Source organism: Hypomesus nipponensis, chromosome 23 (genome assembly GCF_054491055.1).
Source record: "Hypomesus nipponensis isolate SF chromosome 23, ASM5449105v1, whole genome shotgun sequence".
In the NCBI taxonomy this organism is placed as follows: Eukaryota; Metazoa; Chordata; class Actinopteri; order Osmeriformes; family Osmeridae; genus Hypomesus; species Hypomesus nipponensis.
In genome coordinates, this window is record NC_140383.1 from 3,241,646 (window position 1) to 3,265,208 (window position 23,563).

The 23,563-nt window shown below is 46.4% G+C and overlaps 1 long non-coding RNA gene across 2 annotated transcripts; it reads right to left on the reverse strand.

Moving 5' to 3' along the window:
* Positions 1 to 6,406: 6,406 nt before the first annotated feature.
* On the reverse strand, positions 6,407 to 21,964 carry LOC146233634 (uncharacterized). 2 transcript variants are annotated; one of them, XR_014741719.1, is made up of 3 exons: positions 21,524 to 21,964; positions 21,301 to 21,362; positions 6,407 to 8,262 (listed from the first exon to the last, which is right to left on the reverse strand). It is a non-coding gene; the product is annotated as an uncharacterized LOC146233634 (long non-coding RNA). The 2 variants fall into 2 exon arrangements; XR_014741720.1 differs by lacking the exon at positions 6,407 to 8,262 and adding an exon at positions 16,183 to 17,003.
* Between the last annotated feature and the right edge of the window lie 1,599 nt (positions 21,965 to 23,563).

Here is a 23,563-nt window from a genome sequence, read left to right on the forward strand (position 1 = left end):
CAGACAGACACTGCCGTCCTTCTCGTCCTCCTCCACCACACCGAGAAATAACAGAAAAGGTGTTTGCTCAGATATTTCAGGCCCCCGGGCAGGCAGCATGGGGGCCTTGTTTACCCCCTCCGGCACAGGCTCCGAGACTATTCTGTGACGTTCACAAAGACCCGAGAAACAAGAGGAGGCAGGAAGGAGAAATTTCCTATTAACTCTGGAAATTGGTACAAGCTGTGCCACCGCACAATCCAATCACCTTTCTTATTTTACCTCCCGCTCTGGCTGACACATGCTGGACGGTCATGGGCATTTTGTTTTAAGATCCGCCATTAGTAGAGCCACACAGCCCCCTCCTAGTCCTCCACTTCCTGTTCCAGTGCGGAGCAAAGAATATCTGAGTGACTTCTTTGGAAGGTTTCATACAGTGTCCTTATTACAGTTGTGTTACATTGTTTATTTTGTTTGGCTGACTTCCTTAGAGTCTGTTGACTGCGGTTTGAAAAACAAAGCTCTAAAAGTTTTGTGTTGACAATAACTCAATACTAATGTGATTATATCCAATTATAATATGGCAGTATCTGCTATTTAGTGTAAGTCAATGTTGCATTTCTGTTGTCAGTCAAAGTTGGACGTTTGTGTCTCCATGGTCACCATTAAATCATAAATATTTGTCTTGATTTCTTGGATACTTTTTTAAATTAGCAAATTCATCTGCATTATCCCTTTCATGCAGGGCGTTATTGGTAATTAAATTTTCAGAGCATCTGCACCTAGACAAATCAACATAACTTGCTGAAGCTCTCTTAAGTGAACACCTGTTAGATTCTAATTAATTACTCGAAAACTGATTTAAAGGTTTAGAAAGAGGATGATAACAAAGTTGACAGTGAATATGAGGAAAATGAGAAAGTCAATGAAGACACAAGTAATAACTACGACCACTCCAAACAAGACACCCACAGGTCTGTGACCCTGAACCAGAGTGACAGCCCCTCTGTGGTTTGTTCTCCCAGGCAGGTGAGTAGATTGCATCGTGACGTGCAGACGGAAATCATGCTTGATGTGCCAGTCCCCATGGCACTGGTGCTGCACAAACCTCGTTAGGCTGTTCAGAATAATAAAGCGCCTCAGAGGAGGGCAGATCTGTGCCCGTTCTGCCAAACACAATGAACCCTCATGCCAACCAGACCCAATAAAGGCCCTCATCCCAATCTCTGGAAGAAAACAGGGCTCTTGAAGTGTGACATCAGTCTCTCTCTCTCTCTCTCTCTCTCTCTCTCTCTCTCCTGCCCTTTGTCCATCCATCCATCGCATTCTCCGTCTCTCTCTCTCTCAATCTCTCTCTCTCTCTCTCTCTCTCTCTCTCTCTCTCTCTCTCTCACTCGGCCGATCTCTCCATCCCCGTCCTCATCGGGCGGCAGGCCTCGTCTGCCTCCGTCTGCCTCCGCCTGCCTCCGTCTGAGCACCAAGCGGCCCCAAATCGAATGAAATACGAAATCAGATCCAAACAGTCCCTTGTTGGGGACCCGCCCGGCCGGCTGTCTGAGAGTGACGGCTGGTTTAATCTAGGGCTCCGTATGGCAGCAGCATCCTGGCCATCTGCATTCATCAGGTTAGCCCTCCATCTGCATTCATCAGGTTAGCCCTCCATCTGCATTCCTCAGGCTAGCCCTGACATTGCTGCTGCCTTTGCTCATGTGGATTTTTTGTCGTGGCAATCAGCGCTTCCTCCCTCTCTCTCTCCTTTCCTCCTTCCATCCCCCCTCCACCTCTTTCTCTCTTTCCACCCCCCCCTCTCTCTTTTCACCACCCCCTCTCTCTCTCTCCGTCTCTCTCTCCCTCTCTCTCTCCCTCTCTCTCTGTCCCTCCCTCCCTCTCTCTCTCCCTCTCTCTCTCTCCCTCCCTCCCTCCCTCCCTCCCTCCCTCCCTCCCTCCCTCCCTCCCTCCCTCCCTCCCTCCCTCCCTCCCTCCCTCCCTCCCTCCCCCCCTCCCTCCCTCCCTCCCTCCCTCCCTCCCTCCCTCCCTCCCTCCCTCCCTCCCTCCCTCCCTTCTTCTCTCTCTCTCCCTCCCTCTAGTGAAAGAACAAATGACAACTCTTAAAATGTTATTGTTACTTGTTTTTGTTTGTTTTTAAGCGTATGCTTGTGTGGAGAGCATAGAGACAGGTTTGAGACTTTGTGGTTGAATTTAATTCAATCTTCATTTCTAAATTCACATTAACCAAGTTGAAGGTCGCACTACCCAAACATCCACACTCGCTCCTTTATATCATTTCACATGTGTGTATTGGAACCCATACAAATGTGCCTGGTTCCTCAAGATTTACGTTTCTAATTAAGAGGATGACTTAATTTTCGGATAGTGGAGTGGGTGATTGGAATGAGACATGAGGTCAGAAGGCAATCCAGACACACCATAAACTACAACATTTGTGTTTCTGTAATTTCTCTTTGGATTCCACCCTGGTTAGTTGTGTGCATGTGTGTGTGTGTGTGTGTCTCAAAAAGCTTTAATTAAAAGCCCACGGGGGCAGCAGCGCCCAGCCTCTCAACCCACCCAGGAGGGCTGCGCTGTGCTCTCCAGACACAAGAGATAAGGATGACATCATCAGAGGCTGCTGTTAGTCCGGGCCAGGCCGAGCCTGCCAGGGGTGGATGAGGTCATCAGGAGGGGACGAGGAGGAGGGGCTGGGAGGATGCAGGGAGTTGCTTGGGCATTGCTAGGGAGTTGTTTGGGAGTGGTTGTGTTTGCACTACAGTGGATGGGTATTCCGAGATTGCTTTCACTTCAGACATGGAAGAAAGAAAAAAAAAAGATTTATAATGAATAATTCTGTCTCACTTTGAAGTTGTAATTAATAATTCCATCTCACTAGAAGTTAGCAGAGGAATTCAAAGCGTGGGAGTTTCGCCAGCGTCCGCCGACATCAGACTCATCCTGCTGTATGGAGCCACATCGGCTTCACGGCGGCTAGGTTTCACGCTAGCGTGTGACACCGCCTGGCCTTTATGTGCTACACTGTTATCCCATTGATCGTCCATGGCCAACTGTAATTACTGCTAATCCCAGTCAAAGGGACATGGCAATTTGTGTCAGGCCTGTTCCAGGGCCCCACAGGCCATTATCTGCCAGTTCATTAAAGAGGAGAGGCGCTCAGAGAACGACCTGGAGCCTCACAGTGCGGAGCAACGGGACCAGGGTGCTGAGCTGAGCATGACACATCGTCAGTGCCGAGTTTAACCAGGCGTGATCGGCCCTGGAGTACACACCGACCGGTCTACTGCCGTGAAGGAAAATATGTTGAATCCGTGTCACGCCTTCAAGCTTCCTGTGTCAGGTGCGAGACCAGAGTGAGGCTCTACTGAGAGCGTCAACAAGCCTTAAAGGCCTGGGCTGTGTTGTCGCTAGGATTGAGGGGTTACCATGACATTACCATGACAAGTGTCTCTCTCTCACTCTCACTCTCTCTCTCTCTACCTCTCTCGTGATAGCCGGTAGCTTTTTGTACTGTAGGAAGACTGTGAGGACTAGCCAAACTGGATGTAGTTTCAACGGCTTTCTCGGACAGGCCTTGGACGTGGCTGATAGTTACTGGGTCTTTCTTCACGTTTCCTGTGTTCCTCCCTTTGCGATAGCTCATTACAACATTACGCGATCCGTCAGTTCGGTTAGGGTTTGAGTATTGTTGGCATGAGGATAACGGATTACATTAAACAAGTTTAACACCTTTTCTCTCAGGAGAGGCCTTAGTGAAATCCACATGGTTGAATCTCTAGGCTGGTGATGGCTTCCAGAAGGGGAATCACTACTATTGCTCCACGGAGCCAGTGCCACCTTTCACAGCCCAACCTGATACTCCTGCTCTGGGTCACGTCCTGGATCTCCCCTCTGGGGAAGGATCCGAATCTAGCCCATGGAGACTCACAGCAGCCAGAGGACGTATGATCTACACATTATCCAGTCTCATCCAGCCCTCGGATACTTGATTCCAGTCCCCGTTAACAAGAACTCAGTGAGGATCAAGTCCGACATGGAGACACACATTCCCCCTCCAGCTTTTTTACTGCCTTCAGCTGCAGGTGATTACAGTTTGAAAACTCATCGCTTCCTGCTGACTCACATTCCACTCAGATGGTCATTGTGGTAGAACAGTAATTCTAGACACCGTGGGAGGTCTGTGTGTGTGTTCATTTTGTGTTGCCGGGTTCTTATGTGTACGTTCCTTATGTTTACATATTAATTTATAGCTTGCGGTTCCTTATCCATAGCTGACTGAACACATTGCTACTTTTATTGTAAGTGACCTCAAAACCTTTGGAATTAATTGTTACTGAAGGCCATCCAAATGAGGCTATTGTAATCATTTGTGGGTCTATAGTCATTTAGGTTTGATCAATGTTTCTTGGTGTCGACATTAGACTTGCCTTCAGCTACAGAGGTCATTATGTACATAGTCCTCTAGATCTATGGCATCAATTATATGATCGTTTATCAGACATTTATAACCATAATTGATACTGTCAGAGCTACAAAGAACTCGCTTCACCTCTATAGTGACAGAAGAGGACATTCCAAAAATTCAACATTTATAGGGAAACTAATATGTTGTCAAGATGGGGATGGGATTCCTCTCAGACAGATTTAAATAGATCTGGAATTAGATTTTTAATGGAGGTTTTTTCCACTTGCGCGACAGATAAAGAGAGCCTGTCAAACGCTGTCTTTCAAAGGAGTAAATAACCTCGATGGATTCTGATCCTAATGTATCATGCCCAGCCTGCTCAAGGTCTTCATTATGTCACTGGCAATTTCTGATAGCACACCATTTCTTAATGAAGAAAAAATAAAACTCTAGTGATATATCACACACAGGTCCACCAGACTAGTGTTTCCCCAGTCCTTGGTCGTTGGGTGTACCATGCTCTTGGGAGTGCTGTTCTCCTGGAGTGTGATGAAGCCATCAAATGAGCACTCAGGGCTGGGGATTACAGGCCTGGACCTCTGCCACTGGATGTCTAATACAGCCGGGATGGGGGGAAGGAGTATAGATTCTATACATGCAGAGCCTTTGACTTCACTGTCTTAGAAACTGTCGTTTCGATGACATCTTTTTTTTTTTTTATCAAACTGGATTTCTGTCAGTCGTAGTTCTCCTCATGAGAGAGTTTTTTTTCCGGACTATCTTCCAAATTGTATAATTGTTCTGAACAGTCAGCTACAGCACAATGACAACAACAGAGATGTGTTGCTCACCTCTACGTCAGACCCTTCCCCAGCCAAACAGGTGTTTGCGACGCTCTGCCCAGCTAAAACATTTGACCGTAGTCATGGTAACATCTGCACGGCTTCCTCTGTGTGACTCTGTCATCATGTGTGAAAGCTGGCTTGCAGAGACGCATTTACCCGCACTACCCTGCTATTGGACTCCTTCCTGTGCAGCCCTTGTCTCCACCCCCCCACCCCCACCCCCACCCCCACCCAACCCTCCACCCCATGACACATGCAGAAGAAAGAAAGGTTCCAGTTTGGAGTGGGCTGCAGCCAAATCCACAATGCCACTCAGTAAAAGGAGCCGCTTGTGTCATTTTTCCGCTGGGTTTCCGAGGTCTGTTTTGACAGGCGATTCCAGCTGAGCTTCGGTAAACGGGGGGGAAAAACTTAGTTTTCACTCCTTTTCCTCTTTCCATTTTCTCAATTGAAATTCAGGCCATTGAAGTGGAGCCCTGGTTGATTTCTGTGACCGCCTTAATCCCCCGTTGTATCGTGTTGGTCAAGCTGCTTAAATCAAATCCGTTTAAATGATCATTCCCTTCTCACTGAGAAACGACCACCCTTCCATTGCACTGTCCCCACAGTCAACACACATCTTTAGATATGCCGAAATATTCCATTTATGATACAGTTAAACATGGGAAGAGCTAACGTAAACCTTGTATCATTTTGTTGACGCATCGGTTGATGTCTGAAGAATCCTGTACCTGTTTCATGAAAGTCATTTAACCTTCTCTTATCGGCTGCTCTGATGTCTTACTGAGCCACAAAGCCTGTACTCTTGACTCTGGTAAACGTCAAAAAACGTTTGATGTACTGTGCTCAATAAAGCTTCAAGGGTTCAATTCCCCCTGCAGCTGGGCCACAGGTGTTTGCTGTGCTTCATCCGTATTCTCTGAATGTGACCCGCGCTGAAAAGAAGAGTGACGGTGGCCAATCACACGGTTTCCCACAGAACAGATCGACCTCGGGGAGAGGTGACGGTCAAACAGGGGGAGAGAGAACACCTCGTGGATTTAAGAACATTTATTGTTACACGGTGTAATGACCATGCACACAGTGACCTGCCTAATGACACCATAGATTAACTCCATTGGGCAGCCTTTGGGAGAGTCCAAAACTATTCCAAAGGTATCGATTCCGAAGTTGGCTGTGAAATTGAACTGTCAGGTGTTCCACCAGCCCTGATATGATATTGATCTCTTGGCGCTTAGCGACCGACAAAGGACTCCGGGCTAGCTGAAACACAGAGACCTGTGGATGGCATACCAGTAATAACCTCTGATTGGAATTTTAAATAGAAGTGTGATAAACTTTCTATCCTCTGGTGGAGGAGCCACACAGGGGGTGCGTTCGCTCGGTGACGACACTCATCTGCTCTTTGTTCTCGCGACACGGGCTCCAGCTGTTCTTGTGCATCCATCTAACCGACATCAGCAATGACCTAACCCCCCAATACGTATGGCCACCTTGACTGTGCTCTGAGACGAACACTGATAGGTTAAAATGACCATCAGGACAGGTCTCTGACTCCAACATCTCTGAATTCTATGTCTCCAGAGCTGCCCTTTCTGAACAATAGGAGGTGCCTGCAGTCAGCGCTCGGGTCGCTGGTATGTGTGTTTGAGTATGTGAGGCTGTGTGTGTGTGTGTCTGTGAGTGTGTGTGTGTGCATTGTGGGGAGTACTGAACCCCTCCTATATCTCCATTTTAATTAGGGTGTCCTCAGCCAAGCCGAGTGGTGTCAGCGAGTGCATGGAAGCAATCAACGCCCCGCGTGGCTGGAGGCACATGCCTTTGATCAGGCCCTGGAGACTGATCCACTATGACCGGGGGAGAGGTGTGTGTGGGGCGTGAACCCGCTCCTCCTCCCCATACCAGGCCCTGCCGCCAACCCCACAGCGGCAACCTCGACCCCTCCTGGAGAATGGTACACTCCCACTCCAGCTACCACAACAACGCTGACTCTGTCTCACCGTACTGTGGAGCCTTTGTTAGGAGACTGTGTGCTTTCTGTACGGGCTGTGATAAATATGAAGGTATCAAGCGGAATTTTTGGCACCTTAACTTCTTAAAATCTATAGAAACTACGTTTGCGGTGATGGATTAGATGCTAGTTGAAAAATGTACCTCACTAGCTGCAGTCACCAAACCATCATTGAAGCGTTTACAAGCTCCGAGGCGAGCATGGGAGTTTGTTATCTCCAGACATTCAGAGATCAATAGGACAGTAACTCATCATTCACCAACGGGGCAGATGAATGAAAAACACAACGGGGGGGGAAGACGATCGTAAATCATCCCTGACTTCTTGCATGGAAACCATTTTGGGCCACATTATTGTTTCCTGAGAGATGTTCCTAGTATTATTTGTCCAGCGTGGGTAACTTTAATAAAGGCTTTTATAGGTCTGTGCCTGTGCTCTGTTTAACCTCACCAAAATATGCAAAGCTGCAGTCTGTGTTTATATCATTTTGATGTCACCTGGGGCAACATAGGAGTTAATCCTTAATGGAATATCGTCTGGCTGTGGTAAGATGGCTGTGTGTCTGCATGGTGTGTGTGTGTGTCTGCATGGTGTGCGTGTGTGTGTGTGTGTCTGCATGGTATGTGTCTGCATGGTGTGTGTGTGTGTGATAAGTGTGGGTAAATGCCAATGTGTGTTTATGTTAGTGTGTGTTAAACCGTTATTCTTCCTTTATAATCATTTGGCATTCCACCTGCTTGTAATATGATACACTATCAAAGTTTGAATGTTCCTGTGTGTTCCCTGTGTTTCTAATCATCTGATCCGCCCTGTTCCCTCTCTCCTGAAAGTAATGGAAAGATTCACACAGGGTTCTTTTTCCCTATCATCCGGAATTAGCATAAAACTATTTTCTTTTTCGTCTCCATTGTTTTTCCTCTTTCCTTCTCATTCCAGTCTTTGTGCCTTTCTCCCCTGGTGTCTGCAGAGCATGCTGGGTGCTGGAGACAGGAAATATGCAGCACGGTGGCCTCCTAAATGAACACACACACAGAAACACACACACACACACACACACACACACACATGCTTCTCTCAACATCAGAACTATTTACAGAAGAACCCTCTCTCACTGCATCTCTTTATCAATCAGAAGGAAGTTTAGTAGAAATACAGTATATTCATCATTAATTTAACTTTTTGAGCATGGTGCACTGGAAGACTAAAGATGCAGTCGAAGGATGACAAAAGGGAGTATTTTAAATTATTCTCTGCTAAGACAGAAATAAGATGTTATTAAGAATCCTCTCTCATTGGTGCTAGCTGCTCTGCTCCTCTCTGTGATAGTAACATCATCATCTTCTTCTCCTTCAAGGAAAAAAACTTCAGATGAAACTAAATAGAATAGATAGCCCGATATACCAATTTCTTAACTTCTGATAACACTTCTTAATTACAGTTGGGGTATCAGTTAATGTATCATGTAACTGAAATGTTTCATATTTGTAAAAAATCTAAACTGTTTCTATGTTAAAAAGCAGGATGTACAGTGTGCACCGCAGGCAGGTCAGACCAGCAGAACTCCCAGTTAGAGCCAAGCAGTTTTAAACCAGGTCCAACGCAGCTTAACTGGGCGCTTTGTTTTGGGTCATTCAGTATACCGAGTCCTTTAGGTCAGGATCTGTAATTGCACGTTAGGACAAATATTCCTCAATTTAATGGCAATCAACACAGCATAAAGAGATTGATAGGAGAAGGGGCCTGAAGAGAGAGAGAGGTGGATTAAGAGATAGAAGATGGAAAGAGTAGAGAGAAAGAGAGGGAGAAAAGAGAGAAAGAGGGAGAATACAGATAGCAAGAGAGAGAGAGAGAGAGAGAGAGGGAGAGAAAGAGGGAGAATACAGATAGCAAGAGAGAGAGAGAGAGAGAGAGAGAGAGAGAGAGAGAGAGAGAGAGAGAGAGAATACAGATAGCAAGAGAGAGATAGAGAAATAGAGAGAGGTGCTCTACTCTAAAACCACACTTTCATCCTGCCAAGCATGTCTGGTTCCCTCCATCCACCAGTTGGAACCTGGGAACGTTTCAGCTCTGTGAACCCCAGTCATGGTGGATGGTTCTACACTGGGAGGTTCTCTTCAGGTTTCCAAACAAAAGTAGCATGGAACACTTATGTGCATGGGATGCAGTTCTGTCAGAAATAAGCGCCAATTATTTGAGCGCTGCCAATTGTAACACATACTCCCCTGGCACACTGGACGCTGTTTAAATGACCGTGTCACACGCGGTTATGTGGGAATCACAGTCATCATCTACTCCGCACACAATGTGATGAACCTTACATGACGTAATTCTTTAAGGTCAGGCCAAATCTACTAGCCGAAATAGGTTATGTTTTCCAGAGTGGAAAAAGTGCCGTTTGAATTCCATGTTGCCAGCATCACACAGCTAAACTGAACAGCCTTCAACTGACAACCTTCAATTGAAAACACATTGAGGGAAGCTTCCGAGGCAGTTGTCTTTCATGAAAGAAACGAATAAAAAAATAAAAACATCAGCATAAAGAGCGGTCTCCATAGGCTGTAGTCTCTCCACTTGCCGACACAATTTTGCGAGAGCCCCCACAGTGAACATCTTGCATTTCTAAAGGCTCCACTTTGTCCGAAAGCCCCAGATCTCATTACATGTTGTGAAACTATCAATTAACCTCATTAATGCCAGTTGTGCCCCTCCCCAACACCCTAATTTCCACACAGGCAAATCCAGCCAAACAAGCACATAAACATCTGCGGTGGCCTCGGCAGAAGTTTCCCGAAGCCCTAGGACAGACAGACAGACAGACAGACAGGCAGACAGACAGACGGACAGGCAGACAGACAGACTGCCAGACAGGCAGGCAGGCACGCAGACAGATAGTGCCAGATAGAGTTTTCACATCGCAGTGCAGAACCTTTACACAGACAGCGCCAAGGAGAGCAAATTGTGCGTGGCAGGAGCTGGAGCGACTACAATGCGGCCCGCTCTCGTGTGTAAGATGAATCGGGTCTGGGAGCCTGCAAGTTTATTTGTCTTGCTGAACTTTATAACGGGGAACGTGCTTTTACGCTGACAGAGGGGGTAAAGTACGAGCCAGGGGGAGAATCTTCCAGAACCTTGTGTGTAGGTCTCCCTGTAGCATCGCTCCAGCCCCTCAACAGAGGAACAACGTGACGTCGGTTGAGGACAGAAGCTCCTTTGAAGCTCCTGATCCACAACAAAACTTCATCCTTCACCACCGATACTTGTTCTCATGAGCAATCCAGAGGAGAACTGCTAAAAATAACACCTATCGACGTAGCACACCACACGACTGGAAATCAGCGACGCATTTGCCATTCGGACAGTAAATAATTACAGCACGGGTGACCTCATGTTATGAGCTACAAGCCAACCCACCTGTAATCTCCTTCAGACACATGAGCAGAGGCATCTGGCTGTGGTTTCTAGAAGTCAGGGGGGTCAACTTCACAAACACAACCGGAACATGCATCAGATCCATCCGGACACGACAAGCCGCTGCCTCTCCCTGAGTCCCAGCACCCTGACTGACATGTGGGAATGGAAACCCAGGATCTGTCCCAGCAGGGGGATGGCCTCTCTGTGTCTTGTCTTGTCTCTCGCCAGTCTGTGATCTCACCAAGGCCTTATCTCTCAGACCATACTGGCCATTTCTTCTCCATTCGCTGCATGGCTGTCATCTCAGGTACGGGGAGATGACACCTTCATGTCACCTCCCCAGGAAGCAGACTGGCACTGTCACACACGCACACATTCTCTCTCACACACACACACACACACACACACACACACTTTTAGACACACACTCACACTAGCACAGGTACACACATGCACACTCACACACACACACATGTACACCCACACAAAAACACACACACACACAAACATTAAACACACACCTTGAGGTCCACATCCCCATTACAGGCAACTCTCCTCCTTCTGGAACCTTCTGCCTAAATCGCCCGCAGGACTGGAAGCTTGTTTCCGTAGAGGCCACTTTAATCAGGAGGACAGGAAGAGAAAGGTCACAGTTGTATTGGACCCATGCACTGCCTGAATGCGGCCAAGTCGTGCCGTCATGCAAGAGGATCGTACAAACCTGATACGTAGCTTGGTCTGGAAACCACCGCCTGCTGCGCTCAAAACTCAGTTTATGAATGAAGTACTTTTAATTCATAATTCATATCCTCTTGGGCCTGAGTGATTTACAACCATGGAAATTAGGCTTCCTTCTATGATTTATTTTTACTCTCTGATCTCGGGAATACATCAATGACCCCACTTGCCATCCTCAAGCTGATCACTTGCTGGAGTCCAGAAATCCCTAGCAAAGTGTTCCAATTTCGGGAAATTCAGAAACAGACATTTTATGCTGTTTAATTCCTCAATCAATTCTCATTAAAGAGGCTTACTGTCCTGTTTTATACAGTAGTGGAAGACCATGTGGTACTGGCTGGAGCTGAGTACAGTTTCTGTTCTGACAGCCAGATGGGATGTATATGAGCTCAAGTGATGTAGAACCGAGAAAACAAGGAGGGAAAATACATTCCTCCTCTGCAATGAGGTGGATTCCTCCGAACCGCGATGTGTGGAAACCTCAATACTATTTCCAAGCCCCTCTGTTTTGATAAGCTGTTTACTGAACACGAGAACCACATTCGGTAATTCAAAAATGCCATTGCCAGAGAATAACAGTGGCCCTTGTTTAATCAGTTTACTCAGAACTTAAATGCACAACTTGAGAGATAAATTTAAGTTAGGTTGTAAAGTTTGGGCTTTTTTTTTTTCTTCGCAAATGGAAAACATGAAAAACGCATACTTAATTCCTGTATTTTCTTGATTTTATTGCTTGCGAAATGAGTCCTGGCCACCTACCCTGCTGTTTATTTTTGCTAGCTGATTAGCCTGCGTGGTGGACAGACTGCAGTACTGGAGGGTGAGGGGGTGGTTGTGGCTGAGAAGACGGTTGAGTTGATCGACAGAGCTGGAAGCACCGTGACAGAAAGCGTGTGAGGAGAAATGGGGATTACTAAAGATTAATGTAGCGCTGGCTCCAACTGCACTAGCATACACCAGATTAGCGCCCTGCCTCTGCATCAGCCACAGACCACTGTGAGAACCTGACGGCTAACCCCGGGCCTGGCAGTGAGTCGGGTTACCTGCCGCACCCTCCTGCACGCTGCTCCTCACCCACCACGTCAGCCTCAAACCGTGTGTCGTGCCAACCGGCAGGACTGGAATCACGCACTATTGCTGTTATTACCGCTGAACACAAGACTCCCTGGCCATGTGTTTGGTCTGTAGGAGAAGCCGGCAGGGCGGGTGAAGACCACAGTCGTGACCACTCACTTTCTCGCATGCTCAGGCCTCGGAGATCTCCCCGAATAGAAACAGACAGTGTGACTGTGATCTGGAGGGCCGTGGAGCCAAGCCGAGTTCTTTGCTGTGGGTTAGGGTCTGAGGGAAGGGTTCGGGCTCGGGGCTGGCGGGGGCGGAGGGTGGCCGAGGGTGGCCGAGGGGGCGGAGGGGGTGATAATGCATAACGGATGCCCGTCTGCCATGGCGGGACCAAGCGCACACCCCAGGGCTGCTGATGAAGGCCAGATGGAGGGGCAGCTGGTTCGGGTTTTCGGGAGGGAGGGAGGAGACGGGGCGTTGCTGGAAAAAGGTTGTGTGTGTGTGTGTGTGTGTGTGTGTTTTTCAGGGAGGTGTAGAAAGGGTGGAGGGGAAGCCGTTGCGTGAAGGTGTGGAGGAGGTGCGATAACTCCCGAGTCTCTGCACCTTTCAGTCAGGCTAGCGCTGGGGCGCTCGGCGTGTCGAGCAAGCTTCGGCGGCCGTGTTTGGTCCTCGCAGAGGACTATTTGGTCCAGTGGCTCCGGAGAAGTGCTCTGGATCACCACACATTGGTAATTGAGTCAAAACATCCATCTGTCATTCCAGTCCCAGCCCTGTGTCCTGGTGAAGCCCTAATTAAAAGGCCACTTGATCCATTGTCTGTCACTGGCACCCAAGCCAACCCTAGCAGAACCACCCAGTAGAACCATAGGCCTGTCCCAGATAGGCCTGTTGTGAGCCACCTAGCGAGGGATAACATCTCCATGGGAAGCACTGAAAGTAGATCTTGTATGTGAACCACAGCCAAACCTTCAGTACATCGATACTGGCAACACGCACCCAGGCCTTTCAAGATGGCCGCTTTTTTTCCAAGCCACAGACGAGGTCGATAGCGCACGCACATACAATGTAGTCTGTCATCAATCGGTCCATCGTTTAATTTGGGTGATTGGCTCCAAGTGGATGGCTTTCGAGGTTCTTCCCAGCATCCCTGTGTCTCAACTTACTGCTCCTCTTCCGTCCAGCCGAATCCTCCGCACACAGCTCTGCACGGCCCCATTTGTCATGCGTGCAACCGCAAGCCGCAGCTACGGACATGGTGGAAGTTTCTTTCCAACCATGTGAGGGAAAACACAAACAGTCTGGCTGGGAGAAAGCAAAGCGGGCTATCAAAACACGACAAAGGAGAAACGCCAGACGTTCGATTCAACCACGGCCTCTCCTTCTGCAGCGTCTCAATCAACTGAGAACGCGAGTCAGGTGGCTGAGCGGTTAGAGAATCAGACTAGTAATCAGACGGTTGCCGGTTCAATTCCCGGCCAGCAAAATTGAGTTGTGTCCTTGGGCAAGGCACTTCACCCTACTTGCCTTGGGGAGAATGTCCCTGTACTTACTGTAAGTCCCTCTGGATAAGAGCGTCTGCTAAATGACTAAATGTAAATAACACGCACAGAGCCAGGATGCGCGTCGGAACGCCGCGGATCGTTCTGAACAGCGGTGGGATGAACAGACGCGTCTCGGGCCTGTGGAGGAGATAGATGAGACGTCTGTCTGTTTGAAGCCCAGCGTGCATGCATGTGCACATACATTACACACGCCCACACGTTCTTCTCTGGGCGTTTTTCATTCACTCGATGTTGGTTTACCCGCCCCATTCCCATCCCTCTGGTATCATATGCCAGGTTTTTTTTCCCTTCTTCTTTATGGCGAGATGCAAATTTCTACCATTTGTGAATATCAATAACATCTGGCTGACTTCCCAAGGAGTGAGGTTGTGTGTCTTGAGGCCATGCCAATCACAGCTAAGCTCCTATGAATAAAGATGGCTTACACACAACCACTTCCTCTTCTCACACTCCAGGACTAATTGAGACGGAGGCAAACCCTATTTCTTTTTTTTTACCAAGAATGGAGGCACAAATCCTGATGGATGAGTATTTCTGTGTGTGTGTGTATATTTCTGTTCGACTGTTTGTGTGTGTGTGTGTGTGTGTGTCTGTCTGTCTGTCTGTCTGTGTGTGTGTCTGCATAAGCTTGCGCATGTGTGTCAGCCTTTGGCGGTCGGATGAGATCAGTAGCAAGCTTTTGGGGGGGATCAAATCGAGGTCCTCTTATGTGATTGTAATTGTGGGATTAACGCAGTCATCGCCATAGCGATGGGGGTGTCAGTTTCTCTGTCTTGAAAGGCAGACTCAATGGAGGTCAAATGGTCCAAAATATGAAAGAAAACTAATTATTCAATTATCCACCACAACAAAGAGGTAGGAAATCAGTTTAGAATGTTAAATGCCATTGGTCACATGCATGTTCATGAATGTTAACCTCTTTAACCTCCACTGTCTATAATGATCAGGCCTTCCAATAAGGATTTTTTTGGTTGGCTGGCCTCTCTGTAAATATGTAATTTGTATCACCATTTGTAAATCATACTTGCTGTACTCTATGAAAACTGCAGTCCATTGCTGTGTATTATGATGTTACAGAACTAATCAGCGAAATGTGATTACATTGTATGTTAACATCTCAAATTATATTTTCAGTGGCCTAGCAGAAGGCATTGTGCCTTTGTGTTAGCTGGAAAATGTTCCTTACTGTAAAAAGTATCAATGCAATCTCACAGGCATGAAGTTCATGTCGAACTATGCTTGTTCAACCACGATTCTGATCGACGGCCCTCTGATGTGAGATTGGGTTAAATAACCGCGTGACACAGACATCTAGACTCAAAGCAAAGACCTTGACTTCACGAGCACCGACTGGTTCCACATAGTGAGGGGCTCACCTGGCTCCAACATCCCTCATCTGAACACATCTGCGTGGGATCAGATCTCAGTGAAGTGTGTAAGCATGTTAACCCGGCCTCCATACACCATGATGCAGACCTTCTGCTGTCAGAGATGCATACGGCTCTGCCTAACAAAAGACGCTGATAAAAAGAAGCTCATCTGGAAACGATCCTCTCCCAGGCCACCCTCGGGCGGCTGTTGTTTGTTGAGCATCCATTACATGTGCATGTCCTGCTCTGTTTGCAGTGACAGGGAGCCAACAATCCCCTTTCTTCTCCAAAAGCACGGTGTCGGATTGATAAGGCCCAATGATAACAAAGACAGAAAATGTTGGTGTGTGTGGATGTGTGTGTGTGGATGTGTTTGTGTGTGTGGATGTGTGTGTATGTGTTTGTGTGTGTGGATGTGTGTGTGTGGATGTGTTTGTGTGTGTGGATGTGTTTGTGTGTGTGGATGTGTTTGTGTGTGTGGATGTGTGTGTGTGTGTGTGTGTGTGTATGTGTTTGTGTGTGTGGATGTGTGTGTGTGGATGTGTTTGTGTGTGTGGGGATGTGTTTGTGTGTGTGGATGTGTGTGTGTGTGGATGTGTTTATGTGTGTGGATGTGTGTGTGTGGATGTGTTTGTGTGTGTGGATGTGTGTGTGTGTATGTGTTTGTGTGCGTGTTTGAGGGGAGGGAGGGGGTTTATCTTATTTTAGTAACAAGTATACCAAGATCAATCCGTATCAGAGAGCATTTGATCTATAATTCATGGTGCATGCTCTATAATCTGGATCAAAGTAGACAGACCTACAGTTTCAGGTCTGCTGTTAAATTATAACAACAATTCATGACTTTATGAGACAGTTTATATCACAAACACTGTGCACAACAGTGCGTTTAACAGCCAACAACTGTATACTCATACATACCAATAAACCCATTTGTGATATGAGTCAATATCATAATGTTGCATGAAAAGGTTTGAAAAGGTTCCAGGAACGATTTGGAGGGCGACTGACATTTTACCATTACAAATCAGTAAAACAATTGTAGGGAGAGGGGAGTTATTAAAATCACTGATATGGATTCCGCTCCTTAGCATGGAAGACATTGTTTAGACACAGAACTGAGATGAAGAACAACTCTGACCAGCTTTTTACCTGACATTTAACTGGAATTAACTTAACATATTACTGCACAGCTCATAAAATGAATTTGCTTTCGATCAAGTACCCTCCTGCCCATATTTCTGCTGCTTAGATAAGGTCAACTGTCAGCCAGTAATATTTGCTGAATAATATAGATACACAACAAACAGAGAACCATGTGGGATTTTTTTCTCCCAATAAGGTCTACAGAGCGTGACCTTTATTTTCAATGCTTTAATATGGTTACTCTAGCACAGTTGGGCTTTTCTGTGCTTCCTCAGTTATGATATGCAATATATTCTTTCATTCGATTTTCATTGTGTTTTCCTTAGTTAGAGTGGAGGAGGGCTGAATGAAAATGATCTTTCTTCTTCCAAGATGATCTCGCTGTGACTTTTTGGTGGATTTCTATTTTCCTTCCAGGGTTAGATTTTATTTGTTCTTTTCTTCTTCCTTTTTTTCCTGGATTCCCTGCTCAGGGGGTGAGCCAAACACAACAGAGAGGGGAGGGGGCTCAATGTGCTGGGTGTCCATATGAACCCCAGTACTGCAGTGCCAATTAGGACAGTCCAAGAGACGAGGTGTGTGTGTGTGTGTGTGTGTGTGGGGGGGTGTGTGTGTGTGTGTGTGTATGTGTTTCTAGTTGGCGTCAGTGTACATGCTCTATTAAACTTCAGTCCACTGTGAAGGTCAAAAAAGGAGAAAGTGATATCTTTGTTGAACCAATAGGCACCGTTGTAGACCTATCAAAGACTCTCTCTGTCTGTCTGTCTGTTCAGAGCTGGTCAGACTGTCCAGGAACGTGAAAACATTGGGAAAAACAGACTGGACAACCAGGTCAGATATGTGGGGAATGACAGCTGGTCAGACGGACCGAAACATCTCTCTTTGATGTGGTCCGACCCAGTGGGAGACGCTTCGTGGATAAATATAAATCAGAGCAGAATTCCCTGCGTTATCATTTTATGACCCCATAATCCTGCGGAATTTATAGCCTTGTCATCCCCTCAGTCAAATGAGGAGATCTGAAAGAGACGTGGATTATTCTCACTAATCGGCCTCCTGTAAGATACCTATGAATCAGTGCAACGGTGAATGCTGTTGCACAGACTTTATTTCAACTGGCCGTGCAATTTGAGTTTGACAGGAAACACACACCTGCCCAGTGTGCTCATGCACTAATTATTTATCGAAGACACCTCTGCTCACCACACATGTACACACACACACACACATAAAAACATACTGTATGCACACGCACACGTTGAAAAATTCTGTAACTGTGTATGCACACACATGCACACCCCCGCCGTTCACTATTAGAATGTTCTGGCATTTGCATGCTGCCCGGGCAGTAATGCAGCAGACTGGAGTGGAGCTATCCTCAGGAGGTGAAGAAACCCTGACACGTCATGATTGCCAGCTGACAAACTTCTGATGGCTCAGAGAAAAATGAAATTACCTTGCCCCCGCCTGGAAAGATTACTACCTTCACACACACACACACACACACACACCACACACACAAGCCCTCTCTGCACCTGTCAGATCACAGTTGAGAGAAAATACCTGAAATAAATAAATATATATAGAATTGGAATAAAATCAAAAATGGCAGAGTGTTATAATTCCCCTGTGTGGCCTTGACGGACCTGTGAGAAATGAAAGCGAGGACATTAATTTTCACAGTGTCAGGAGAGCCCTAGGAAAGGCACTGGGGAGTCATCTGACACTACTGATCACCATTGCCCCCGTCCTGCCACACACACACACACACACACACACAGGGGAAGATTATACATAACAAGCCAGCACTGTGAAAATGTCCCTTCACACTCCTTGTCTCCATGTTAGCCCTCTGTCATCATGGCCAAGAGGTTTTCTAAGGCTTTCTTCTGAAAAGGGGTAAATAAAAGTATAATGAGTAAAGTAAATACATAATAAATAAACATATATCTTGTGAAAGCCACACAGGGAAAGGCACAGGTAAATGACCAAGGTAATTTGTTAGCGGTGTGGGTTTGGGCATGGTGGACAGTACATCTGTATAAAAAAAATTACAAAAAGATTTCTGTTGACTGCAGATTTAGAAACCATAATAATGTCTTAACTCAAATATTTCTGGTTATATTTTTTTGCAACTACTAAATAGGCTACTAACAGCCCAGCAGTGGAGGAGAAAGACACCAGGAACATCCTTGATCATAAGCTTATTTATGAGAAACATCCAATTAAGCACTGAAAATCTATGGAAAAAGCACCTCTCAGTTCAAGTCTGACTTAATTAAGATGGACTGTAAATGATTACGGTAAATACCAAAACTAAAATGAAATGTCTCATTTGTCAAGCTGTCATGGTACACTCTCAAATGAATGTTAAACAGGTTTGAGTCTCTGAAACTGACATGCTAAGGCTTATTTGTCATGAAATCGAGTTTGGGTACTCAGGCAAAGATACTGAAGGCTTTCTGTAAAAGTTGTTGAATCAATCACTATCCAAAAAAGGTCAAGCCATGTGCCTACCAGAGGCAGTGTGAAGGTATCACTACCTCTCTGCCAGTTCATTGTTGAGTTAAAAAAGTACTTGGAGCACAATGTGCTTCCAGCCACCCCCATTCAGATGTATAATATGTTTAGAGAACATTTCTCACACTGAGCCTACACGCTATTACTCCACTCTCACTCTCTCCCTGACTCAAGCTCATTAATTAAACATTATAAATTCAGACACATCCTTTTGTTAAGTTTTTCTTTTCTTCCTCCCTCCTTGATGCATTTCCCTTCACCACAGCCGCCTCGCACTTCCCTCTGTACTCTACTTTAGGTGTTTTGAGATGTGCAGGGGGTAGACAAACACAGTGGGGGATGATACCACTTAATAGTCGGAGCAAAGCCCTCCCTCCCTCCCCCCCTCCCTCCCTCCATCCCTCCCCCCCTCCCTCCCTCCCTCCCTCCCTCCCCCCCTCCCTCCCTCCATCCCTCCCCCCTCCCTCCCTCCCTCCCTCCCTCCCCCCCTCCCTCCCTCCATCCCTCCCTCCCCCCCTCCATCCCTCCCTCCATCCCTCCCCCCCTCCCCCTCCCTCCATCCCTCCCCCCCTCCCTCCATCCCTCCCCCCTCCCCCTCCTCATCCCTCCTCCTCTTCGCCTGTTCTTTCTCACAGACTCGAGGACTGCATCTCCATTTTTCAGCTGAAAATAATAGGCTTTAACAGGAACCTGGGGAGGCAGACCATGGCCTTCACTTAGCGGGCTCTTTTTAATCGCCTGAGAAAAGTCGCGGCCCCCATTCCTGCCGACTATTCCTCACCTGTGACACAAAGCCGCGGCTGGCTGAAAGGAAAGAGGCTGCGTCTCAGATCGACGGCCTCCAAAGTGACACACCGGCGCTAATAACCACGCGAGCGAACGTCACGGTTGTTCTGAAATGAGGAACACGGCTCGTTTGATTTGTTTTGTTTGGGGGGGGGGTTGCTTTAGCTTTTTGATTTGCGAAGCAACATCAGTGAAAGCCATCCTTTGTTTGCTTGCCTTTAAGTGGTGCTATGTCGATTCGGTATTCGGCAGTCTCGACTAAGTGTGCTACTCGGATCCCAGTGAGGTGTCGGGTGTGAGTAGCCTACTGTACGCTAGTGTGTTGTCGCAGTAGTGGGGACTCCTAAGAAGTGTGCTTACATTTACATTGAGTCATTTAGCAGACGCTCTTATCCAGACCGTCTTACAGTAAGTACAGGGACATTCCCCCCGAGGCAAGTTGGGTGAAGTGCCTTGCCCAAGGACACAACGTCATTTGGCACTCAAACCGGCAACCTTCTGATTAATTGCCCGATTCCCTAACCGCTCAGCCATCTGACCCCCTTGTTAGGTGCTTGTTCGGTTATATATTAGCCTACCATACTGATTCATTCTCCCCCACGTCTACAAGTTTGCTTTCCCCCTACCTCTTCTCAAACTTGGAAAAACAAGATTGTTTTCAAAAGCTTTGAAAGTGCAAAAACACTTTAATGCAGCATTAGCTCTTTGTGCTTGCTTCACTATAAATGTCAGTCCACATTTATGCTCTGAAACCATTCAATTGTGCTAATGATCCAACAAGAAATCACATCAATAAAGTATTTTGAACTCGCCTAAGGCGTCGAATACCGCATAATTCCTCTCAACACAAACACTGAGTATTTAGCTTAACCATACACATTATTCGCCTCTAATCCTCTTCTTTTCAAACGAGGGGGCCATCAGCATCTACAATATCATCTTGTTGTATGCAGTGTGACTGCTGCAGTGTACTAATCTGTCTTTGTTGTGTGTAAAATGATGCCAGCCATAATTCACTCCAATGGCCCCCTGCCTCCCAGCAATTGACTAATGGCTGTTTCCTTGAATGCTGAATGAAAGGAGACAAGATGCTGGAGACACAGAGAAGCTCCACACAGGGTCGCCACTGAGGCCTCTGCTCCCCAACCTGCAGCAGGGGCAACTTCCTGTTTTGAGAACTCGTGTTCCTGACTGTGGGTATTGACGTTGCTGTGAAGTCCTCACATTTAGAACCAGACGGCGTGTCTTAGATGATCAGAGGCAAGGCTATTTCACATCCATTGCTGCGTGCGTTTGAGTTGAAATGGTAATGTACGTCTAGAGGCGATTCTTTGAAGATTATTTACTCAGAGGCGGTTCTTGTGATTTGGGGGCCCTAGGCAGAGACTGGTTGAGGCCCCTAAATAATGTATTTCTTTACCTTCTGAGCCATACCGACAACAACATTTGAACATACCTTCTTCCTTTATGCTTGACTGGAAACACTGGTTCCGAAGACACTTGCATTGCTGCCCCTTTCTAAAGAGAGTAAATCAACATGTGGAAAAATTATTAAAATAAGGATATCTGCTGCCAGATCAGCACAGACTACAGTAACTAAGTCATGTTGGTCAACTACAGTGAAGCACAAAGTCGTGGTGTTCAAGTGTTTCTAAATGATGATCAATGTATTAATTTACCTTGCTCTCCTGTAGATCTTTCTCCCTCTTTAAATGTCCTCGTTCTGGTGGTGCTTATTTATGTCTCTCTCGTTCGTGATTATGGTCCATAGTGCTTACTTCATGGCCTATGTCAAATCGTCTTCAGGAATAGAGCAGCCGTACGCTATTCGCGTTAGTAGGCCTTGTACTAGCCGCAGCCGCTAACTGCTAGCTAACATCGTTGGCAGAAGACAAAAAAAAGGTGGTCACCTAGGGTGGCAATACAAGTTTTATTCAGTTTTTTTTTTTTGTACCGCTACTATATAATCGTTTCATAATTTTATAATATCGTATCAACACTCCTATGTGTCTCTCAAATGTAGACTAACTGATTAAGCTACGTCTCGTATTTCGCGCTGCTGGGCTGGGAAACAATATGCAGGGCTGGCAACTCTCGCGTTTTGGCCGTGAGACACGCGTTTCACGGGGGACGGGGGGTTGTACGCACTAAAATGTGGGTTGGTCCCACAAAATCTCACTCCAAGTTTTTTTTTTTTTTTTGCAGCGGGGCATATAATATGGGACAAACCATTTGTGCAAGATAGGGGAGATTGGGTTTGTTTCGCACATGAATACGGTAAGGGAAGGCAGGGAGTTGTTCACATGGTTGGGAGAAACATAAATATGAAAAATTACATACTGTACTTTATTGAATATTTGTGTAAATTGTATTTAGAATTTTCACCGGGGCCATAGGCGGCTGCCTACTGTAACCTATACAGAGGGGTGTCCAACCAATCAGTGGGCTGAGGTCTGAGTTTTTGGTCTTTGTGTTTCGAGTTTATTGTAGAAAGATCTTAAAATAGGGTTTATCATCAAAAACCTTCACCAATGATTTAAACATCAAGAAATATTGTCCTTATGTATGCGTTATTATGCTATGATATTAGAGTTAGGGTGGGCAGTATGTGGCCCTTTACCTAAAGGAGTTTGGCACCCCTGCTCTAAAAGTTGTAGTCACTCTCTTTCTCTTCAAAAGGAATTGTTTACATTCTGTCTCATTGTTCTGTAATGTAGCAAAAAAAAAAAATACTAAACTGATGAACAGCAGATGTTTGTGGAGCATTGACTTGGGATGTCGAGTTCTGTTCATCCAAAAGAGAAACCAATGATCCTCTCCAGTGTCTGCACCCCATTATCATAATTGTATTTGCAGATCACCATGATGACTTAGCACAGGTGTCAGAGTGATTAGCTCACCACAGGTTCAAAGAGTGAAGACTCATCATATTGTTGTAGGTAGCTTGCGTAAAAAAAACCCCCCAAAAAACGCCAGATGCCATTCTGCTATTCGATGACATCATGTCTTGGAAGTGTGAGTTTGTTGATTCATCTGGTGAGGAAGGTGAGCTGGCCGGACGTCGTTGACTTCCAGAGAAGATGAGAAGTAAGGAGACGCCCGTGTGTTAGGAGAAGTGATTAGTTAGCGGATTGTCTTGTGAAACTGAAGAGCAGATTGTAAAAAGAGAACGGGGATCCGTCAACACCTGTGAGGAATGGGTCTTTCTCGGTCTCTCTAACCACATCCACAGTCCTCTCTCTCTCCCACACACACACACACACACACACACACACACACACACACACACACATAGATTGGAACACCCATCAACCATACTTTCAGACTAATTCATCCCCCTCAAACACACACATTCATACATACACAGTTCCCTGAAGGAAAAAAACAGACTTTTGGGGAGTTTCAGAGATCTCCCATCTGTGTTTCCCCAGCCGGCTGCATCTCTAATCCTCTCTCTCTCCAGCTCCGCCCCACACTTATATCCAGAGAAAGTACAAACATAGATGTTTAGTTTTTTAGTTTAATAATAGCCCCATGTTCCTGGCTGACACACTTTGAAGGATTTCAATATATTTGATAAGTGATCTAATGGTCCTTGCCAGTGAGTGCCAGGTCCCGACAAATTACAGTCCAGCCGTCCCCCTACCTCCCTCCCCTCATCCCATTGGACCAGACTCCATCCAGCTCAGAGACCAATCAGTGTGCATAGTCCAGGCCTC